We start from the raw sequence: 19,030 nt of genomic DNA on the forward strand, positions 1-19,030 counted from the left end.
ACCAACAGATTGTAATACAAACCTAACTTACAGTTTTTAGTAAATAATTTAAAACCATTTTCACGAGCATCAAAATATATATCCATGAGTCTAGAATTTTTATTGTCATTCAGATTAAACGCTTTGTAATGTCTATTTAGATGCCCTTTTTGATGATGGATTAATGAAAGTTTTGTGCAACTTCCATACAACCATCTTTTTTATTAGTTATCAATTTTTTAATATTTTTCCAAATAATTTATTTGCTGTGAGAGATTAGACTCTGAAATACTAGCATTTTTAAGAATTTTAAAAATAACTTTATATTATTATCATTTTGTCAGGTAATCTCTGTGCCCTTGAAAATAATGTAAGTTTACTCACTAAGATGTACAGTTATTCTTCATTTGCAAATTAGGTAAGATTTTTCAGTGTTTTTGTTCAGATCTCCTGTATCTGTGTAACAGAGATGTACCCTTATTTTAGCAGGGGTTGAAAGACATACAAGACACTCTCTAATAGGATTTTGGATTTATTGATTTCTCATTAATTCATTAGTTATGTTTGCACATGCTCGTTTTGTTATCATCTGGATTTACCCTTGCTCAATCATCAAATGTTCTTCCTTTTTTTGTTAAAGATTTATTTATTTATTTTATAGGCAGAGTTAAAGGAAGAGAGAAATGGTGAGGGGGTAGACAGAGAGGGAGATCATTCATCCATTAGATCACTCCCCAGATGGCCAAACCAGTGCCAGGAACAAGGGCTTCATTTGGGTCTGTCAGGTGGGTGACAGGGGCACAAACACTTGGGATGTCCTCCATTCTTTTCTCAGGCCATTGGCAGGGAATTGGATTGGAAATGGAGCAGCCAGGACATTAACTGGCACTCACATGGGATGCCAGCATTGCAGGCAGTGGCTTTACCTGCTATGCCATGACGTTGGCTTCTGTTCTTGCTTTTAAAAGTGGTTAATGTATTAAAGTCCACTTTTCTAATATTATAACTCTTCTTTGTCTCATGCTTGCATAGTAGGCCATATCATATACAATTGTATTGACAAACATCAAATATTGTTAATATACCCAATTCAAAAGTTGTGAGAACTCCACAGTGAATATTAAAAAATAATTTCTTAGGAATTCATACGTACATTCAAAGAATATATTCAAGAAGACATTTATGAAAAAGATATACTATATATATTCAAGAGATATACTATCAAAAGGAATATTCACCAGAAGGTGTAAGAGTTCCTCATTGTTCACCAACTAAGGTGATTAATAGAAAATGCCATAAAAGCAACAGAATATATCCCACAAAGGGTTTGGTAAAATTTAATAGCCATTAACATTAAATGACTATGTCATTTAGCATGTGTCCTGTGTCCTGTAGCTTGTGTTCTTTAGAATGTGTCCTGTGTCATGTAATCTGTGTCCTGTGTCCTCTGGCCTGTTTCTTTTAGCCTGTGTCCTGTGGACTCTGTCCTATGTTGTATAGCCTGTGTCCTGTAGCCCATGTCCTGTAGCCTGTGGCCTCTGTCCTATAGCCGGTGACCTGTGGCCTGTAGCCTGTGACCTGTGGCCTCTGTCCTGTATCATGTGTCCTACTGCCTTTGTCCTGTGTCCTGTAGCCTGTAGCCTGTGTATTATGTCCAGTAGTCTGTGTCCTGTGTCCTATGTGCTGTAGCCTCTGTCCTGAAGCAAGTGTTTGTGTCCTGTGTCCTGTGGCCTTTGTCCTGTGTACTGTATCCTGTAGCCTGTGTCCTCTGTCCTGTGTCCTGTGGCTTCTGTCCTGTAGCTCATGTCCTGTTACTTGTAGCCTGTGTCCTGAATCCAGTTTCTTTTAGCCTGTGTACTATGTCCTGTAGCCTGTGTCCTGTTGCCTGTGTCCTATGTTTTGTAGCCTGTAGCCTTTTCCTGTGGCCCTGTGCTGTGTACTGTGGCCACTTTCCTGTGTCCTGTAGCCTGTGTCCTTGTCCTTTAGTCTGTTTGTGTATCCTGTGTCCTGTGTCTTGTGTCCTATAGTCTGATCCTGTAGCCTGTGGCCTATGGCCTGTGGCCTGCGGCCCATGTCCTGCTTCCTGTAGCCTCTCTTCTGTGTCTTCTATCCTGTGTCCTATAATCTGTGTCCTATGTCATGTGGCATGTGAACTCTAGCCTGAGTCCTGTGTCATGTAGCCTGTGTCCTATATCCTGTAGCCTGTGTCCTGTGGACTCTGTCCTATGTTGTATAGCCTGTGTCCTATAGCCCATGTCCTGTAGTTTGTGTCCTGTAGCCTGTGGCCTCTGTCCTATAGCTTGTGTCCTGTGACCTGTGTCCTGTGTCCTTTAACCTATGTCCTGTAATCTGTGTCCTGTGTCCTCTGGCCTGTTTCTTTTAGCCTGTGTCCTTTATTCTTTGTCTTGTGTCCTGTGACCTGTGTCCTATGCTGTGTAGCCTGTGTCCTGTAGCCCATGTCCTATAGCCTGTGGCCTCTGTGGCCTCTGTCCTGTACCTCGTGTCCAGTTGCCTGTAGCCTTTGTCCTGTTTTCTGAAGCCGGTTTCTTGTAGGCTGTGGAATATATTGTAGCCTGTGTCCTGTAGCCTGTGTACAGTGTTCTGTAGCCTGTGTCCTGTGTCCTGTGTCCTGTGTCCTGAGTCCTGTAGCCTGTGTCCTGTGTCCTGGTTCCTGTAGCCTGTGTCCTGTGGCCTTTGTCCAGTAGCTGGTGTCCTGTTTCCTGTATCCTGTGGCCTAGGTCCTATACCTGGTGTTCTCTGTCCTGTAGCCTGTGTCCTGTGTCCTTTAGCCTGTGTCCTGTAGCCTGTGTATTATGTCCGGTAGTCTGTTTCCTGTAGCCTGTGTGCTGTGGCCTCTACTGTAGCCAGTGCTTGTGTCCTGTAGCCTGTATCCTGTTACCTGTGTCCTTTGTAGCCTGTGGCCTATGTCCAGTGTTGTGTAGCCTGTGTCCTGTATCCTGTGTCCCTTAGCCTGTGTCTTGTGTCCTGTGTCCTGTAACCTGTGTTCTGTGGCCTTTGTCCTGTAGCTGGTGTCCTGTTTTCTGAGCTGTGTTGTGTTCTGTAGCTGGTGTCCTGTTTCCTGTATCCTGTGGCCTAGGTCCTATACCTGGTGTTCTCTGTCCTGTAGCCTGTGTCCTGTGTCCTTTAGCCTGTGTCCTGTAGCCTGTGTATTATGTCCGGTAGTCTGTTTCCTGTAGCCTGTGTGCTGTGGCCTCTACTGTAGCCAGTGCTTGTGTCCTGTAGCCTGTATCCTGTTACCTGTGTCCTTTGTAGCCTGTGGCCTATGTCCAGTGTTGTGTAGCCTGTGTCCTGTATCCTGTGTCCCTTAGCCTGTGTCTTGTGTCCTGTAACCTGTGTTCTGTGGCCTTTGTCCTGTAGCTGGTGTCCTGTTTTCTGAGCTGTGTTGTGTTCTGTAGCCTGTGGCCTGTGGCCTGTGGCCTCTGTCCTGGGTTGTGTAGCCAGTTTCCTGTAGTCTGTGTCCTATTTCATTTAGCCTGGGTCTTGTGTCCTGTAGCCTGCATCCTGTGTCCTTTATGTTGTAGCTGGTTTCCCATTTCCTATAGCCTGTGTCCTGAACACGGTTTCATGTAGCCTGTGGACTGTCATGTAGCATGGGTCCTGTGTCCTGTGGCCTGTGTCCTTTGTCCTGTAGCCTAGCCCTGTGGCATTTTTCCTGTAGCTGGTGTCCTGTTTCCTTTATCCTGTGGCCTATGTCCCATAGCCTGTGTCCTGTGGCCTCTGTTCTATAGCCTGTGTCCTGTGTGCTGTAGCCTGTGTCCTGAGTCCTGTGTCCTATAGATGGTCCCTTTGTTCTGTAGCCTATGCCCTGTGTCCTGGGCCTGTGTCCTTTAACCTGTGTCCTGTAATCTGTGTACTGTGTCCACTGGTCTGTTTCTTTTAGCCTGTGTCCTATAGCCTTTGTCCTGAGGCCTGTGTCCTGTGTCCTATGTTGTGTAGCCTGTGTCCTGTAGCCTGTGTCTTCTAGCCTGTCCCTGTGTTCTGTAGCCTGTGTCCTGTAGCCTTGCCTGATGTTCTGTAGCCTGTGTTTTGTGTCCTATATCCTGTGTCACTTAGCCTGTGTCCTGTGTCCTGAGCCTGTGTTCTGTAGTTTGTGGCCTATGTCCCGTAACCTGTGGCCTTTGTCTGTGGCCAGTGTATTGTGTTCTGTGTCCTGTAGCCTGTGGCCTGTATACTGTGTCCTTGTCTTTAGCCTATTCATGTAGCCTATGTCCTGTGTCCTGTTGCCTGTGTCCTGTAGCCTGTGTCCATTGGCTTTTCCTTTTAGCCTGTGCCCTGTATCCTTTTGTCCTGTGGCCTGTGTCCTATGTTGTGTATCCTGTGTTTTACAGCCCGTGTCCTGTACCCTGTGTCCTATGTCCTGTAGCCTGTGTCCTGTTTTCTGTAGCTGTGTTGTGTTCTGTAGCCTGTGGCTTGTGGCATGTAGCCTCTATTCTGGGTCATGTCACCTGTGTCCTGTAGTCTGTGTCTGATTTCATTTAGACTGTGTCTTATAACTTGTGTCCTGTGTCCTGTAGCCTGTGTCCTGTGTCCTTTGTGCTGTAGCTGGTTTCCCATTTCCTGAGCCTGTGTCCTGTGTCCTGAAGACAGTTTCTTGTTGCCTGTGGATTATATCATTTAGCAAGGGTCTTGTGTCCTAGTTCTGTGGCATCTGTCCTGTTTCCTGTATCCTGTGGCCTATGTCCTATAGCCTGTGTCCTCTGTCCTGTAGCCTGTGTCCCTGTTGCCTGTGTCCTCATCTTTTTGCCTGTTCATGTAGCCTGTGTCCTGTGTCCTATAGCCTGTGTCCTGTGGCCTCTGTCCTGTATCTCATGTCCTGTTTCCTGTATCCTGTGTCCTGTTTCTTGAATCTGGTTTCTTGTAGCTTATGTCCTATATCCTGCAGCCTGTGGCCTTTGTCCTGTGACTGGTGTGGTGTGGCTTGTGGCCTCTGTACTGTTCCTCTAGCCTGTGTCCTATAGCCTGTATCATCTTCCTTTAGCCTCTCCGTGTAGCCTGTGTCCTGTGTCCTGTAGCTTGTGTCCTGTTGCCTGTGTCTTGTGTCCTGTAGCTTGTGTCCTGTTGCCTGTGTCTTGTGTCCTGTTGCCTGTGTCCTGTAGCTGGTGTCTTGTAGCCTGTGCCCTGTGTCCTATAGCCTGTGTCCTTTAACCTGTGTCTTGTGTCCACTGGCCTATTTCTTTCAGACTGTGTCCTATAGCCTTTGTCCTGTGTCCTGTGCCCTGCGTCCTATGTTGTGTAGCCTGCGTCCTCTAGCCCGTGTCCTGTAGCCTGTGGCCTGTGTCCTTTAGCCAATGGCCTATGTCCTGTAGCCTGTGTCCTGTGTCCTGCTTTTAGGGTGACAGGCAGATGGGCAGAGTCACCTGACTGCTTTCTGAAGCCCTCTACAAGCCAAGCTACTCAGGATGTGTATCCTAGGTTCTTTCCAGGGCAATGGGAGGGGGAGCGGGGCTACCAGACCAGTTTATAGGGCTGGGTCAGCTGGGCTCTTGGGAGGAAGCCAGATGAAAGGCTCTCAACAAAGTTTTGTGCAGCAAGAGCCTAATGTGAAGAGGGCAAAATGTAAGCTAGTATCTTTCTCTAAGGCCATGCAGCAATGTGATACTCCTGAAGGTCCCCACACCAGGCTCCGGTTCTTTGAGAGCTTCATTATTTTTGGAAAATATTTGCCATATAATTTAATTTAGTCAATAAATGTTTGCATACTAATTGATCAAATCATTCTGAATCTTTAGGAGAAGAAAATGATTTATTTTCTCTTTAAATGAATGTATAAGCGGGGCCAGCGCCGTGGCGCAGTGGGTTAATGCCCAGGCCTGAATTGCTGGCATCCCATATGGGCACCGGTTCGAGACCAGGTTGCTCCCCTTCCTGTTCAGCTCTCTGCTATGGCCTGGGAAAAGCAGTAGAAGATGGCCCAAGTCCTTGGGCCCCTGGACCCACATGGGAGACTGGGAAGAAGCTCCTGGCTCCCAGCTTTGGATCAGCACAGCTCCGGCTTGGCTGTTGTGGCCATCTGGGGATTGAACCATCAGATGGAAAAACTCTCTCTCTCTCTCGGCCTCTCCTCTCTCTGTGTAACTCTGACTTTCAAATAAATTAATAAATCTTTAACGAATGTATAAGCATATATATTTTCCTTACAAATTTCAGTTTTTAGTAGATTCATAGATGTGTACATACAGGTACACATTTAGGTATTGCATATCACAATCACATTTCCATTTTCAATATTTTAGGAATAGTATGCTAATTAATCTATGTTCTCATAACTCCATACTTCTCAGTCAGCTGTGTTTTGCTGGGCCACAGACTGCACACCATATTTCTAATTTATTGACTGACTCCCTAGTGTATTCTACCAGGCAGGACATTCAAGAGAGACTCATTTTTGCTCATTCTCAGCATTTGTTTTTGTTTTCATTGTATTTAACCCATAGCAGTGGAAGGAGCCACTGAGCCATTCAGAACCAAACCAAGCAGCATCGTCTACTGAAAAGTTGGAATTCAGATTATCACCTCTTCAACAGTGCTCTTTTAATTTTTAAATGTTCATTATTTCAAACAGAAAGGATAGTTATTCACTGTAGGCTGATTTCTCCATGAGAATGCTTGACTTTTTCTTTGTCGTTATTTTGTTAGTTTTTGTGACCAGTTTAACAATTGGAACTGGTTAATAAACTAACTTCTTTGATTATATCTAACCAACTAAAAGGGAAAATTCCTATGTTAAGGAATGATATGAAGGTATAAAATAAAGTGTCTCACTGTATTTCATGAAAAGTTTAAAAGATATTAGGAAATGAAAAATATAAAAGAAAAAAATTAAAGAATCATAGAATTTCCTAGAAATGAGAAATACATGAAAGGAAAAGTGTCTGTTAGAATGAAATTAACATGTGATTAGACTTTGAAAATAAGAAAAATAAGAGCACCAAGGACATGGCCATTAGACTATCCTGAAAAATCAGAAAGAAGAGTTAAAAAAATGTTAACAGTGAAAAAAGTCTCCAACAGGTCGATAACAACCCAACCACATGGTGATGTAGATAGGGAAATGGTCAAATACAATTCCTGGAGAAATAATACCATAACATTTTCAGAATTATTTTATTTTCATTTAAAAGAGTTACACAGAGAGAGGAGAGGTAGAGAGAGAGAGAGAGGTCTTCCTTCCGATGGTTCACTCCCCAATTGGCTGCAATGGCCGGAGCTGCACCAATCCAATGCCAGGAGCCAGGAGCTTCTTCTGGGTCTCCCACATGGGTGCAGAAGCCCAAGGACTTGCATCATCTTCTACTGCTATTGCAGGCCATAGGAGAGAGCTGGATCAGAAGAGGAGCAACCCAGCACCCAGATGGGATGCTGGCACTTAAGGCCAGGGCTGCTGCACTGCTGCACCAAGTGACGGCCCATGGTTTATCTATTTTTTTTTTTTGACAGGCAGAGTGGACAGTGAGAGAGAGAGACAGAGAGAAAGGTCTTCCTTTGCCGTTGGTTCACCCTCCAATGGCCGCCGCGGCCGGCGCGCTGTGGCCGGCGCACCGCGCTGATCCGATGGCAGGAGCCAGGAGCCAGGTGCTTTTCCTGGTCTCCCATGGGGTGCAGGGCCCAAGCACCCGGGCCATCCTCCACTGCACTCCCTGGCCACAGCAGAGAGCTGACCTGGAAGAGGGGCAACCGGGACAGTTTATCTATTTTAAAGACTGGCAAGCAGGGGCAGGGAGAGAGAGATCTTCCATCTGATGGTTTACATCAGATGGGCAACTGCTGGGGCTGGGCCAGGCTGAAACCAAGAACCTCCCAGTTCACTGGCTTGAACTCTAGTACTTGAGCCATCAGCCAGCCTTTTAATTAATTTAAATATTTAACTCTCTCAGAAGTGTATTACAAGAAATTTTAAGAGAAGGTTTTCAAGTAAAAGATAAATGACACAATTATTTGTTTTTTAAAATGTATATATACATACACACACAACAGTTGTATGATTTTATATGTGTATGTATATATGTGAATACATACATTAAGATTTTCTAAATATATCAAGGTATACCTAGAAATTTTATATGTGTATTTACCTCTAAGTGGAAGAGAAGTAGGCAAAGTTCATATATTTTTAAAAGCTCTTTCGTTCACTTCCCATAAACTGAAAAAATGATTGAGTCCAACAATTGAACAATAAATTATTCTGAAGACTGATGAATTGCAGTTGTTGAATTTTAACAGAATTGAAGGATTATTTAATTGAGTTTTCAGCAGATAGATTTGAACCTCTTTTTTGGTTAAATAAGTCCCTTTGTGCATTTTAACCTGTATCATGGAATGACAAAAATTTTAACATCAAGCATTAAGTAAGCATGCACACGTGTACATGGAGCTTCAATTCTCATCCCTTAATCCTGTGATCAACAATGCTCATTATTCCAGTGTATTACATGCATGGCTGAGGATCAAAAACCACATTCCTAAAGGATGACACCAAACCCTGATTGCCTATCAGTTTTATGTGTCAGCTTGGATAGAGTTCTAATTTCTTCAAATATTGCCTTCAAGGTTGCTGTAAAGATACCATGTACATGTGACAGAAGTGGCCACACAGTTGACTTTAAGTAAGGATTCTTACTTCTAGTACCCTAGTGAATTTGATGTGATTAGTTGAGACCTATAGAAAGAGCTGTGGCTTCTTGAAGAACTTTCATCCCTGGATGATAGCTTCCTGATCTACCCTCTACCCACAGGCTGCCTTGCCAAGACCCTGCTTTGGGGAAATTATATTTGCCCGACCAGCTCCCACAATCACGTAAATAAATTCTTGCACTTAATATTCTAACATATTTATCTGTTACTTTGTTTCTTTTTTAATTTTTAATTTGAAATGCAGAGTTGAAGAGAGAGACAGAGAGAGATAGAGAAAGTTCTATCTACTGGTTCACTCCCTAAAGGATGCAACAGCCAGAGTTGGGCCATGTTGAAGCCAGGAGCAGGAAGTCATTCTGGGTCTCCCACGTGGATGTAGGGGCCCAAGCAATGGGACCATCCTCTGCTGCTGACCCAGGTGCATTAACATGGAGTTGGATGGGAAGTGGAGCAGCCTGGATTCTAACCAATGCCCATGTGGGATGCCAGCATCACAGGCAGAGGCTTAACCTGCTGTGCCATATGTCAGCCCCTGTTTTATCTGTTTATCAAGTTGAATCCTAACCAACACATCCTTTCCCACTCTAAAAATAAGTAATTTCTAGCCAAGAATACATATATGGATCGAAAAAATTCACTCTCATGTTATGACATTTTTCTTCCAATCTAAAACTTATCATAAATAATCATCAAATAAAATGTATGATGTGCTTATATTCATATGTCAATATTGATAAATGTAGTTAATTTGGAATTTTAAAATGTTAAAATGCCTGCAACAACCAGGGCTGAGGCAGATCTAAACCAGGAGCCAGGAATTACATCTCAGTCCCTCAAATGGGTGCAGGGAACCATGGCCTTAGGACATCATCTGCTGCCTTGCATTAGGGAGAAACTGGGTCAGAAGAGTGTAAGAGCCTGGACTCCAACTGGGCACTTTGATTACAGATAACATGTGGTGTCTGCCCCTAATAAGACAGATTTGCCACTTGTTGAAGTCACAGGGAATTTTATAAAATTACTTTACTTGATTTAAAAATTTCCATTTTAGAAAAGCATGTTAAGATGATGCCTATCTGTCTGTAGATATAGAACTATCCATGGATACATGATATATACATAGATAAAGAGATGATAGGTGTATGCATACTTTAAAAAACTATGGAAGCAGAGATAAAATACACTTATTTGTTATAAAATTATTTGAAATTTGTGCACCATTTTTCATAATATCCGCTTTCCACAAATACGTTACAGACATCATATGTGTGTATGTATTTATGAGTGCCAAATCACTGTTAAGTAAATTTTACAACATGTATTTAAAGGACTATATCATAATTTTATTTGGAAATGTCAGTGTTTATAAAATAGTAAAATTATATTATGGGAAAGCAGGGGAAGATGACCCAAGTTCTTGACTTGTGCCCCTACACCCATACTGGAGACTCAGGTGGAGTCCCAGGCTCCTGACTGTGGTCTGGCACATTCCTGCCATTGTGGCCATTTAGGGCACAAACCAGTGGATGGAGGATCTCTCCCTCTTTCTGTAATTCTGCCTTTCAGATAAATAATTCTCAAAAAATGTGTAGGCAAGATCACACACATAATTATTTTTATATTTAATTTGTGTTTTATGAATGAAACATCTGTGGAGAAATGCAAAAGTTAAGAGCATTGTTGCTATAGTCAAACTGCTGGGTTTGCATTGAGACAGTTAGTGATACCAGATGTTGAGTTTCATTTTTGCCATGTTTAAAAGTGAAGAATAATGTTTATCATAAGCATATAAATTGCTTGATCTTGCTTGTCTTCTTTTTTTTTACAGGCAGAGTGGACAGTGAGAGAGAGACAGAGAGAAAGGTCTTCCTTTTGCCATTGGTTCACCCTCCAATGGCTGCTGCGGCCGGCGTGGTGCCGCCGGCACACTGCGCTGATCCAATGGCAGGAGCCAGGTGCTTCTCCTGGTCTCCCATGGGGTGCAGGGCCCAAGCACTTAGGCCATCCTCCACTGCACTCCCTGGCCACAGCAGAGAGCTGGCCTGGAAGAGGGGCAACCAGGACAGAATCTGGCGCCCTGACTGGGACTAGAACCTGGTGTGCCGGCGCCACAAGGCAGAGGATTAGCCTAGTGAGCCGCGGTGCCGGCATGTGCTTATCTTCTAAATTGCAATGAGAAAATCTGTATCTCCTCCCCAAAACAAGATATTCTGCATTTCCTACCTCTGTTAAATATAGCTCTTTGTATCCAGATAGGAGATTCAGGTCTTTGGACTCTTTACTCCTTGTGCCCTGTGTGGCAGTCTCTGGGAGATCCTTAGCCGCAGCAGCCAGAGTGATGAACAGCCTTCAAAGCCAAGCCCAGGACTCTGGAGAAAAGAATGCAGGAGATGTCCTTCATCTTGAAATACTGCCAAGACCCAGCTCAGACCTGGCTATTCTATCCCTTGAGAACTTTCCTATCACTTTCTGAGCACTACTAGTCATTTGCTCAGATGGGCTACCATTACACTCTGGGATAGCCCTAGTTTTCAGTGTTTACCCTGTATGGTAAAGAAGTGCTAATATACCTAGCTTGTCAGTTGTACATAAGAAGTAGCATGCTTCTTTTGGTTTTCATTCAATACCAGGCAGCATGCATTAGTAATTATTCTGTAAGAGACTTCTTCTTTTTGTTTTTCTTTGACAGGCAGAGTGGACAGTGAGAGAGAGAGACAGAGAGAAAGGTCTTCCTTTGCCATTGGTTCACCCTCCAATGGCCACCGCAGCCGGCGCGCTGCAGCCAGCGCGCCACGCCGATCCGAAGGCAGGAGCCAGGTGCTTCTCCTGGTCTCCCATGGGGTGCAGGGCCCAAGCACTTAGGCCATCCTCCACTGCACTCCCTGGCCACAGCAGAGAGCTGGCCTGGAAGAGGGGCAACTGGGACAGAATCCGGTGCCCTGACCGGGACTAGAACCTGGGAGCCAGAGCCGCAAGGTGGAGGATTAGCCTACTGAGCCATGGCACTGGCCGAGACTTCTTCTGACTGCATAACTTTACATTGCTCATCATTCAGTTTCCTATTTTGTCTAGATGACAGTATAGTAAGAACAAGTCTTTTTTAAAAAAAAAATTGAGTTGATTTTTTGGGGGCTGAATTGAATGAATGTGTTCAGTTAGCTAGATATAGCTCTATTTTAATAATAGCTGTACTAAGCTGGCTTCAACTGATAGCTGTTTTCCATGTCATATAGGCATTTAGATTGATTTTTACAATTCATGGGTTCTTTAAACTTCCTGAACACAATTCTTTCTCTACATACATCAAAGGACACTCACTGTGTTTCATGACTCAATTGATTGTTTTAACTTCTAATCCTCATGGAAGGTTTCCAATCACTTTCCTGACTCCTGAATTCTTTTATTTTTGTTAGTTCATACCCTTGTTCATTTTACTTTCCAAACTAAATGAAACAAAATACTTCAAATGCTAACTTTTAAAATGGGGTAACTTACATATGTATTTTTCTCTTTATATCTTGCCTCTAGGTTTTTCTGATGCTTCTGCTTGAATAAGGTCTTTGACAGTCTAAAAACTGTATACTCCCAATTCCTACAGGCACTTTCTGATAAACATAGCAAACATGCAATGTCCATAATATTTCTCAGACACTCGCTGATTTAAGTGCTCATTTCTGGAAACTGTTTTCAAATGTCCCCATATCTCATATACATGACTAGACACAGAGAAAGGGAAAATAACTTTGTTGCCTGAAAAGGAGAAAACATGGCATTGTGCAGAAAAGAATCATTTTAAAGTGGCTGTGGAATTTCACTTACAGAAAAATTAAAAAAAGAAGAAATATAATTCCTATAAATCCTTCATCTACATTACCTAAATTTAAACATTTTATGAAGTGATATTTGATATGTCATCCCTCATTTTCTATAAAATCTATACTTTACATTCTCAGAAAATGTTACCGAAATTATACCATTTACCCCAAAATTACTCACTGTGACTTTCTATTAATAACTTTAAAAACCATAAAATCAGAATATTAACATTTACATAATCCTACTGCTATTAATTATCTACATCTTTCTCTTCTATAATATATAAATACATACTTATGTATTTAACTACATATATGCATATATATATATATATAGTGTGTATATATATCATCAGTATTTCTGTATCTTTAGATTGTAAGAGACTTTTTTTTTTTGACAGACAGAGTGGATAGTGAGAGAGAGAGAGACAGAGAGAAAGGTCTTCCTTTTGCTGTTGGTTCACCCTCTAATGGCCGCCACAGCTGGCGTGCTGTGGCCCGCTCACCACGCTGATCCAAAGGCAGGAGCCAGGTGCTTCTCCTGGTCTCCCATGGAGTGCAGGGCCCAAGCACTTGGGCCATCCTCCACTGCCTTCCCAGGCCACAGCAGAGAGATGGCCTGGAAGAGGGGCAACCGGGAAAAAATCTGGCACCCTGACCGGGACTAGAACCCGGCGTGCTGGTGCCGCTAGGTGGAGGATTAGCCTATTGAGCTGCGGCGCCAGCCATAAGAGACTTTTTTCAACACAGCATTAAGTTTGCATTTCTGCCGTTTAATTTACACCTATCATTTTAGAACATGGATATTTCTAGATGTTATGGTAAGCACATTTAATTATTGATGAATTAATAGTTACAAAAGTCTTCCTAGTTTCCAGTATATTTCAGTTTCAAAAACTTTCTATTTTGCTCAACAATGAACATGAGGTAAGAGGGCTTTGGTATCTTGCCCTATATGATACGTTCTATAAGAATCAGAATCAGGAATTCAGATTCACACATACTGATTATAGATTTCAACCCATTAATACTTCATCTGTTTTCTTCCTATATCCTTCTTCCTTTCAACTAGATTCAGTGGTTTTCAGGGATAGAATGTTGATCCAAAACTTTTTGCTTTCTTCCAAAGTACATGTTTAAAATTATCTGAATAAGATGACTTTACTCTATTTCTTCTCAGATTTTAAGAAGCAGTCAGTGGCAGATTTTTATTTTTTTCTCTTTTATGCAAAAGTGCTGTTATTTTCACCATCTCAGTACTACTAAATGAATAATTTGTTTGATAATAATTCTATTTGCTACTTCTCTCACCTTGAAAATCATCAAACATTTATTTTGTCTTCCCTTTTCAAACAACAGCAATTGCCTTTCTTTTCTGAATGGCTCTGACCACTGTCTTTCACAAACACAAGACTGCCTTGCCCTTGCCCCTTTGGGGTTTCTTAAAATATCTCAAAAAGAGAAATCCATGTTCAGATTTTTCTCATGTGTTTTTGTCTAAAATACTTCCATAAGTAACATTACTTAATAAAATAATTCAAGCAATAGATTGAGTTCTTTACACAGAATTACACATTCCTCAGATGTTACAAGTTACTAAAACTTCAGGGAGTTTGAGAAATGAAAGGCATGATTCAAAAAACCAGTAAATATAACCTAGTAAAATAAATAAAAACAAAATGTTCCAGAATTTAAAAACACTGTCCCATAAACTCATTAATGTCTTCTTTGATTGCTTAACCTTTCAATTTATAGGAAAGTGCTTCAAAAACCAATACAATGTTAAGTTTATTTTGTTGCCAACATTTCAAAAATCTGTGCAGAGAAGGGTCTTCACAAGGCTCATGAAATATGTGTCTTTGAACGAAAAATGTTATTTTTTATTCCATTTCTCCATGAATATTTTGAAATACCCTCATACACACACACCATATTTATGCATATTTTAATTATTTACTATATATTATGGCATATTTCAAGCACTTGGGAGCCATATGTGTATTCACACAGCCAACATTTCTAGGGAGAAAAAGAAAACAAGCAAATAAATAAACTGGATATTCAGAAAGTATCATTGTTGGGAGAAATTTTGTTGGCATTTCTCCAAGTATCTGCCCAGGTTGAGTCTTGCGAGCAAAATATTATGTTTTGAATTGCAAATGACATTAGAAGCTGGAGATAGATACTCCTGCAGAATAGATTTAGAGAAATATTTTCCTCCTGGAAATGTCCATGGTGGTAAAGTTCTCCCTGTCTTTTGCCAGAGACATTTGCTTATATTTCAGGATAATAAACCTAGACATGTCTCTCATTCCCTTCAGGAGAAGACTTAACTCAAGTTCCACAGAAATAACTCATCCTCTCAAGATTGAGGTTGGGTAGTTTCACATGCAGCCACTTAAAATCTTAGGGTCTCTTACTTTCATACCTCTGCACACAATTCACCACACATGCATGTAAATCTCTAGTCCTCATAAGTTTATTTCTGACAATCAAGGTGTGAAGATTGAATATAGGAAACTGATTGAGCAACTCTTTTTGATACTGTGCCTGTGACCTACCTTTTAAAACATTTTTAAAGATTATTTATTTCAAAGGCAAAGTTACACACAGAAAGGGAACAGAGAGAAAGAGATAGAGACAGAGAAGTCTTCTATTCAATAGTTCACTCCACAAATCTCTGCAAAACCTAGGGCTGAGGCAGGCCAAAACCAGGAGCCTGGAACTCCATCATGGCCTTCCAGGTGGGTGGCAGGGGAAAATTACTTGTGTCATCTACTGATTTCCCAGGTGCACTAGCAGGATGTTCCATTGGAAGTGGAGCAGCCAGGATTTGAACTGGTGTCCCTATGAGATGCTGGCACTACAGGTGATAACTTAACCCACTACACCACAATGCTAGCCCCATGTGGCCTATTTTTGATTCAAGTATCTCAATCTGTAGTGTGTGTGTATGTGTGTGTGTGTGTGTGTGTGTATAACATCCTAAAAGTCTATAGTCATCTTGAAAACAAGGTAAAAATCTCAGACACTTCTGACTTTCCATTTTAATAATCATATGTACTAGACAAAAATTTGATGAAGATAAATGGAAACTATGGAGAGGTGGATGGAAAAGACATGTTTAAAGAAAGCCTCTCTGCCACTGAAGTGGATACCTGGAGATGTGAAGGTGTCATTAATGGAAAGAAAATTTTCCTTAAAGATGAGAAGCAGATGAAGTATTCATGCAACAATTAGAAAACCCTTGCATTGACTAAGATTAAAGAGTTGTAGAGGGATACAGATGTGGATGTGGGGAGGGGCCAGGTCAGGCAGGTGTGGTTGCTAATATATGGTTACACTGAAGAAATTAGTGGAGGCTTAAATTCAGGTTTTCATTAATAATTTGGTTCAAGATACAGTTATTTTGATATTTTACAAATGGAAAGGGTACATCAACAATTGGCTTTATAAGTCTGTAGTTGAAAGAGGAATCTTGGGATTCAGAAAAGTTGGCCTGCATATAATATGTAAAACCAAGGATAATATCTGTTCACCTAAGGAGTTGGGATGGACAGAGAAGTCTATTCAGAGCAATTGAGCAATAATGATGGGAATGAAAATAAAGTGTGTTATGGTGTACATCACAGGGTAAGTTGCCACATGCCTTTGTACTAATGGCTAGTGTGAACAGAAGGGTGTCTGCCATCAGGCAATGTGGAAGTCATGGGTGAAATTCCTAAGAACCATTTCCCTGAGGTGATCAGGATAGTAGTTAATAGAAGTGGGAGGCAAGTAAGAACACACAGATGCTGAGTGTCTTCAGGTCCTTCGATTTTTTTCCCACATAAAGGTGCAGAAAATAAAGTCGAGATATACAGATTTGAGTGGATTTCTACAGAACTATTTTCTTCAAGTTGAGGTTATTAAAGAGGAAGAGGGACTATCACTGACATTTGATTTTCAACAATTGAAGTATCATTTGTTGATACTGATTCAGAAAAAATGACCTTCTATCCATCCTTAATCCCTTTGTCTGTGAAATCAGAAAGTATCTTGTACTTCCAAAGAGCTATGTATGAATAAAGCATGTTTAACTATGAGAATGCACATTCATATGATAGGAACTATATATAAAGATTCATTTCAACAATTTATACTAAAACAAAAATAAAATAAAATCACTGGATAAATAATGTATCCATGTAAATTACAATAAGCAGTACAATATGCCTACTTTAATTTTCAAAATAGAATGGATTTTTTTAATTTTAATGTAGAAAAACTTGTATGAGAATAAGTGGCAATGCGATCATATCATAGTAGCCTATGCTTATTGTAATTCCATGTTGGTAGAAGTCCTAGAAATTAGTTAAAATGCTGACGTAGCCACTACAATGTTTACATGCAAAGCATTCAAGATTTAGAGCATTAAAATAGGTAAGGAGGGGCTGGCACTGTGGCACAGCATGTTAAAGCCCCGGCCTGAAGCACCGGTATCCCATATGGGCATTGGTTCTAGTCCCGGCTGCTCCACTTCTGATCCAGCTCTCTGCTAGTGCCTGGGATAGCAATAGAAGATGGCCCAAGTCCTTGGGCCTCTACACCCATGTGGGAGACCCAGAAGAAGCTCTTGGCTTCTGGCTTTGGATTAGCACAGCTCCAGCCATTGCAGCCATCTGGGGAGTGAACCAGTGGATGGAAGACCTCTCTCTCTGTCTCTACCTCTCTCTGTAACTGTGTCATTCAAATAAATGAAATAAATCTTTAAAAAATAGGTAAGGAAATTTTAATGAATTGTATTATTACATTTTGCACTGAAATACAGAGGGTTCTAGTTATCTTTAATATTCAAGCTAATAATTTTCGAGTCCATAGTATGTACTATGAGAAAACCATAATGAACATGTATTATTCTCTAATTTTAAATATTCTAAGCAGTTGAAACCCAATAATACAACTTAGAAATATACCAAAATATATTTGTGATTCAAAGAAAAGAAATTCAAAATTATTAATATCAAGTCAGCTTACCAAAAGATTAAGAAATTAGAACACAAATCCAAGTAATGAAAAAGCACTATGAACATTTATCAACAAAGTTAAAAGTTCCTTTTTGCTCAACTTTTGTTTTAGGTACAGTAGACATGGAATAAAATGGAATGTAACTGACCTAATGACAAAGAGTCTGGTGTATACATTCCATACTAGATCGCTTTAATAAATCGTAATATCACAATGGCACAGTATATTCAGAAACTAGAAATAGATATTAGTAAAATTTCATTAATAAACACAGAGAAATATTTTGGGTACACAGGTTTGATCTTTTAAATTCTTAAAGATGAAAATCTAATCCTTGTGAATTTTTTGTCTCACCTAAGAAGCAAATCATTACAGTCATAATAATCTGAACAATAAAAGTACTTATTTTTCACATATAAAGTGATTCCATAGATAATTGGTAATGAGTATATTAAAGATTTATAACATCTTTGTGTTTTGTACCTAAGTTTGTATATTGAGTTAGGAGACCAAAAGAAGAAATCTGAAGAATAGAATCAAAAACATGTGTATGCTTGAAAAAATAGAGAATAAAACTTCAGATATTTTTTTCAATTTAGAAGCTTGATCTATGGAGCAAATAGAGTGACAAATACATTAAAAGACAATGCCAGTGTATAATTAAGAGAAATTATTTTCCATAATGAACAAACAACAGATGATGCTTACCTCTTTGAAATTAAGAAAGGAAATTATAATGTATTACTTTAGATATAAAATTAGCCATGACAAAAAGAAAGCACTTAACAATATCTGTTAGTAAGAATGAGTCAGGGTGTGCATATTGGCCAGTGGTAAAAGATACCTTTGGGACACCCACATCCCACATCAAAGTGCCTGGATTTGAGACCTGACTCTGCTTCTGATCCAGCCTCCTGCCAAAGGAAACTCGGGTGGAGTTCCTGGCTTCTACTTTAGGGCTGACCAAGTCCTGGATGTTGTTGGCACTGGGGAGTGAACCAGATGATGAAAGATCTCTCTGCCTGGATAACTCTAAAATTCTATCTTTCAAATAAATAGATAAAATATTATATCACATTGAAATTAAAGAGAATAGGTGAGCCTTGGTGAATGCAAAAATAGACTTTTTCTATATTTTTATTTCACAGACATATATATCAATGACAATTTTAGATTTGATTGAATGAGTAACTCTGACTTAATTTTGTCATGAAGATAATCCATTATCAGTAATCAAAATTCATTAAAACAAAACAAAGTTATAAAATAAATTGCCATTTTAACAATATTTAACTAATATATTGTTAGAAAAATAGCCCATGTCTTGGAATGAACTTAATGGGCACATTGATAGTTATTGCTTATACATTAGAATAAATGAAAATAGTCCCAGGCTTATCATGATTATTAGAAACAAACCAGTAAAAATGCAAGCTAAGTACATTGGTGAGTATATTAATTCAACCTCACTGTGATGTGTGTTAAAAAATGTCTTTTAGAATTGAAATTTAAAATAACACTTTGAAACTAGTTGAAGATCATACCTCTATATAAAGCTGACTAAAACTGTTAGACAT

General features: G+C 40.3%; 1 long non-coding RNA gene across 5 annotated transcripts in view; it reads right to left on the bottom strand.

Annotated features, from left to right (window-relative positions):
- Positions 1–19,030, bottom strand: part of LOC149120530 (uncharacterized) — a 60,121-nt gene that overhangs the window by 7,885 nt on the left and 33,206 nt on the right. For 2 of the 5 annotated variants that reach the window (XR_016226209.1, XR_016226213.1), the window contains exons 4-5: positions 10,855–11,000; positions 7,127–7,296 (exon numbers count right to left, since the gene is read on the bottom strand). This is a non-coding gene — a long non-coding RNA (uncharacterized LOC149120530). Of the gene's footprint in view, positions 1–7,126; positions 7,297–7,342; positions 7,660–10,854; positions 11,001–19,030 lie in introns of those variants that run through there. The other 3 variants (XR_016226210.1, XR_016226212.1, XR_016226211.1) reach the window with 2 other exon arrangements.

Source organism: Oryctolagus cuniculus, chromosome 19 (assembly GCF_051225735.1).
Source record: "Oryctolagus cuniculus isolate XC-2025 breed Fujian yellow rabbit chromosome 19, ASM5122573v1, whole genome shotgun sequence".
NCBI lineage: Eukaryota > Metazoa > Chordata > Mammalia > Lagomorpha > Leporidae > Oryctolagus > Oryctolagus cuniculus.